Here is a 5,210-nt window from a genome sequence, read left to right on the forward strand (position 1 = left end):
CTATAGCCAGGTTACTCTGTCCAGGGGATTCTCCAGACAAGCATACTGGAAGGGGTTGCCATTTCCTTATCCAGGGGAACTTCTCAATCTGGGGATTGAACATGGGTCTTCTGCACTGCAGGAGGATTCTTTACCATCTGAGCCACCAGGGAAGCTCCCTTACCTAGGTGAGCACAGTACTAATTATTATGAATTATTATTATTATAAATCATTATTATTATTACTAATTATTATTTAGTCAGAAATTTTCATTTCTTTTCATCTTTTAGTCATCTGACAAGTATTCACTGAAGGCCAAACATGTTTCTAGGCAATTTTTTAGGCATTAAAGATATAATATACAATAATAATACCAGAAATTTCTGCTCTCTTGGAGTGTATACAAGGAGAAGGAAATAAGAAACAAATAAATTGTTGCATGTATTAAACATATCATCAATTTCTAGGAAAAATATAAATCAAGTTAAGGGAATAAGGAGTGATTATCTCATTATGTTAGGCTTTCAAAAAAGAACTTTCTTGGAAGGTGATAGTTGAATATGCACATACATGATTTAATCGAAATATATTTATTAATGCTGATTGAGTACTAAAATATTTTGTAGTCTATTAACTTCTTTACAAGGTGTTTCATGTTTTTGTATTTCAAGTATTATGTCAGTGAGTATATCAGTATGTATACTATATGTCAGTGAGTTCAGTGTGAGGATTAGTGTGGTATAAAAGAGGGCTTCCCAGGTGGCGCTAGTGATAAGGTACCTGCAGGAGAATAAGCGACTGGGGTTCAATCCCTGCATCCAGAAGATCCCCTGGAGGAGGGCATGGCTACCCACTCCAATATTCTTGCATGGAGAATCCCATGGGCTGAGGAGCCTGGAGGCTACAGTCCAGGGTCTCAAAGAGTCAGACACGAGTGGAGTGACTTAGCACACAGCATGTACATAATATATAGAGAAAGGATGATGATGTGTGGAAGGCACAGGTAGACAGGACTCTGTGATGTCCACAGGTAGAAAGTATCTTTAAAATAGTGACAGAAGGGAAAGCTAGGAAATAATGACTATGAACTTTCTTAGTTCATTGAATTGGCTAAAGTAAAACAAGATCTAAAAGGGCAGCAGATTATTCATATCAAATATGTTAACTATGATGGACTCACAGTAGGGAGTACAACTGAAAGGATGAGTGTAAGAAATAGTCTACGCTCAGCTGTAGCATCAGCCAAAAGGATGGAAAACAGCTTCTGGGGAACAATAGTTGTATAAAGTGCAGGTTTACAAACATCTAGGAAGCAATTATGTACCAACAATACTAAAAATGAGTGTTTTTTTTTTTTTTTTTTAGAATTGTGTGTGGTTTAGGAGGAAAGAGAGAGAAGCAGAATTCACACACCCTCCTTCCTGTGTGTCTCTGTATATCTTTTTCTGTATCTTACAAGGACACTCATTAGATTTTGGGTTCACTTTAAGCTCATCTTAACTGTTACCTTAATTACATCTGCAAAGATCTTATTTTCAAATAAGGTGACATTTTGAGGTCTGGGTGACATGGATATTTGGGGGACATTATTCATCCACAGCACTTCCATGGTGGCTCAGAAGGTAAAGAATCTCCCTGAAATGCAGAAAACCCAGATTCAACCCTGGGTCAGGAAGATCCCTTGGAGAAGGCAATGGCTACCCACTCCATTATTGTTTCCTTGAGAATTCCATGGAGAGAGGACCCTGGCAGGCTATAGTCTTTGGGGTGGCAAATAGTCGGACATGACTGAACAACTCACAGTTTCACTTTTCATACACCTACAACACACATCATTTTACACATGTTATACAGCTATTTTATTTGACATTGAACTGAACAGAAACTAAAAGATCAAATAGGCAACTTATGACTCTAAATTTATGATCTAGAGAGTGGACTACATAATTTGAGTCATCATCTCTATAAGAATATTTAATCAACACTATGTAATAGATCAAATTTCTTTTGGACGTACAGATATTCAACCAAATTGTATTAGGTGATTAATTAATTTCCTGACACTCTCTTTCACAACTTTGTTCCTGAGGCTATAGATCAGAGGGTTCAGCATGGGACTCAGTTCAGTTCAGTTCAGTTGGTCAGTCGTGTCCGACTCTGAATCCCATGAATCACAGCACGTCAGACTGCCCTGTCCATCGCCAACGCCTGGAGTTCACTCAGGCTCACGTCCATCGAGTCAGTGATGCCATCCAGCCATCTCATCCTCGGTCGTCCCCTTCTCCTCCTGCCCCAAGCCCCTCCCAGCATCAGAGTATTTTCTAATGAGTCAACATTTCACGTGAGATGGCCAAAGTACTGGAGTTTCAGCTTTAGCATCATTCCTTTCAAAGAAATCCCAGGGCTGATCTCCTTCAGAATGGACTGGTTGGATCTCCTTGCAGTCCAAGGGACTCTCAAGAGTCTTCTCCAACACCACAGTTCAAAAGCACCAATTCTTCAGCGCTCAGCCTTCTTCACAGTTCAACTCTTACATCCATACATGACCACTAGGAAAACCATAGTCTTTACTAGATGGACCTTAGTTGGCAAAGTAATGTCTCTGCTTTTGAATGTGCTATCTAGTTTGGTCATAACTTTCCTTCCAAGGAGTAAGCATCTTTTAATTTCATGGCTGCAGTCACCATCTGCAGTGATTCTGGAGCCCCCCAAAATAAAGTCGGACACCGTTTCCACTATTTCCCCATCTATTTCCCAAGAAATGATGGGACCGGATACCATGACCTTTGTTTTCTGAATGTTGAGCTTTAAGCCAACTTCTTCACTCTCCTCGTTCACTTTCATCAAGAGGCTTTTTAGTTCCTCTTCACTTTCTGCCATAAGGGTGGTGTCATCTGCATATCTGAGTTTCTTGATATTTCTCCCGGCAATCTTGATTCCAGCTTCTGTTTCTTCCAGTCCAGCGTTTCTCATGATGTATTCTGCATAGAAGTTAAATAAGCAGGGTGATAATATACAGCCTTGACATACTCCATTTCCTATTTGGAACCAGTCTGTTGTTCCATGTCCAGTTCTAACTGCTGCTTCTTGGCCTGCATACAGATTTCTCAAGGGGTATGTCAGGTGATCTGGTATTCCCATCTATCTCAGAATTTTCCACAGTTTATTGTAATCCACACAGTCAAAGGCTTTGGCATAGTCAATAAAGCAGAAATAGATGTTTTTCTGGAACTCTCTTGCTTTTTCCATGATCCAGCAGATGTTGGGGATTTAATCTCTGGTTCCTCTGCCTTTTCTAAAACCAGCTTGAATGTCAGGGAGTTCACGGTTCATGTACTGCTGAAGCCTGGTTTGGAGAATTTTGATCATTATTTTACTAGCATGTGAGATGAGTACAATTGTGTGGTAGTTTGAGTATTCTTTGGCATTGCCTTTCTTTGGGATTGGAATGAAAACTGACCTTTCCAGTCCTGTGGCCACTGCTGAGTTTCCCAAATTTGCTGGCATATTGAGTGCAGCATTTTCACAGCATTATCTTTCAGGATTTGAAACAGCTCAACTGGAATTCCATCACCTCTGCTAGCTTTGTTCCTAGTGATGCTTTCTAAGGACTCACCACTGTATAAAATATATAACCTACTTTGACCATGAGCCATGAGTTTTTGGAGCTGGCTACATGACAAAGAAACAACAGTCCCATGGAACATGGTGATGGCGGTCAGATGGGAGGCACAAGTAGAGAAGGCTTTTCGGCGAATCCCAGCAGAGGACTTTTTTATGATAGTGACAAAAATAGAAATGTAAGTAGTGAGGATAATTGCCAGGCTGCTCACCTCATTGAATATGGCAATGGCAAAATAGCTCTTGGCTGATGAAGGGATCAGAGCAGGAGATTGAGACAATGACAGAGAGCTCATAGAAGAAATTATTTATGATGTTAGACCCACAGAAGGATAATGTCTGGAGAGGACAGGTGAATGTTAGGGAGGAGACTACACCCCACGTACAGGGACCAGCCACTGACGATGCACAGAGCTCTGGGGACATGACCACTGTATAGAGTAGTGGCTTACAAATGGCCACAAATTGGTCATAGGCCATCAGTGCCAACATGAATGCCTCTGCCACTGCAAACATACAAGCTGAGAAGAATTGCATGATGCATCCTGTGAAAAGATGGTTCTAACTTCCACACCAAGTTATCCAAGAGTTTGGGTGTAACTGTGGTGGAAAGCAGAAATCAACAAAGGACAAGTGACTGCAAAAAATGTACATGGGGGTGTGGAGTTTGGGACTGATCCTGATGATGGTGATCATGCTCATGTTCCCCACTACGGTGACTGCATAGATGGTGAGGAAAACCAGAAACAAGGGAACCTGGAAGTCAGGATATTCTGAAAAGTCCAAGAGGGTGAACATGGTTACAGCACTCTGATTTCCTTCAGCAAACCACATATTTATTGTTGGAGAAAATCTGAAATAGTGATAATAAAATGGTAACAGTGATAATGATGACAGTCCATGGATATCACATTTGTTGTGTGGCAGATATTGTGCTAAAATATTGGTAAGTTTGTTTTGACCACTAAATAAGACTTATGAATTTCAAAACAACCATTCTCATATTTTACAAAAGGAAATGGTAGTATATATGAGTTAAGAAACTTGTTTGAATTAACACAGCCTGCTGCTGATGAGATAGGTTTGAAGTGACCATGAGTGACATAAATTGAATTTAATTTAGAGTCAGAGAGAAATATTTTCTATAGTGTCATAGAAAAACATGTTTTTCACAGTTCTATCATTCTGAAGGTCAGTGTTGTTTAATGGAAGTAACATAACAATAAATGAAATCATAGCACTCAAGTTTATTTTGAAAAGCAGGAGGAATAATATTTTTAGAGGCAGTAGTACTTCTATCATTATGTTCAAACTGAAGATCATCAAAAATGCAGAGGTCATGGGTCACCAAAAGAATTTTCATATTTTGGAAAACATAAATGTACATTGAAGGAAATAAAGCTCTATCTTCAAGTTTTCCACTGATTCCAGTTTTATGCTGAAATTATTGGCTTTGTGTTCAATGCATTGACCTGGTAAAGTAATGATGCCGTATTATAATTTGTAGTGCCCTCACTACTGTTTTCTTTCCTGTTTGACTGTTTATCATTTGTCTCACATATTGTCATTAATGCTGTTGATATAGTCTTTTAAATTATTTGATCAATAT

General features: G+C 39.4%; 1 pseudogene; it reads right to left on the bottom strand.

Moving 5' to 3' along the window:
• Positions 1–3,584: 3,584 nt before the first annotated feature.
• LOC138072357 (olfactory receptor 5D13-like) lies at positions 3,585–4,435 on the bottom strand (annotated as a pseudogene).
• Positions 4,436–5,210: the final 775 nt, after the last annotated feature.

The sequence above is a fragment of the Capricornis sumatraensis genome, unplaced genomic scaffold (genome assembly GCF_032405125.1).
Source record: "Capricornis sumatraensis isolate serow.1 unplaced genomic scaffold, serow.2 scaffold10, whole genome shotgun sequence".
NCBI classification, from domain to species: Eukaryota; Metazoa; Chordata; class Mammalia; order Artiodactyla; family Bovidae; genus Capricornis; species Capricornis sumatraensis.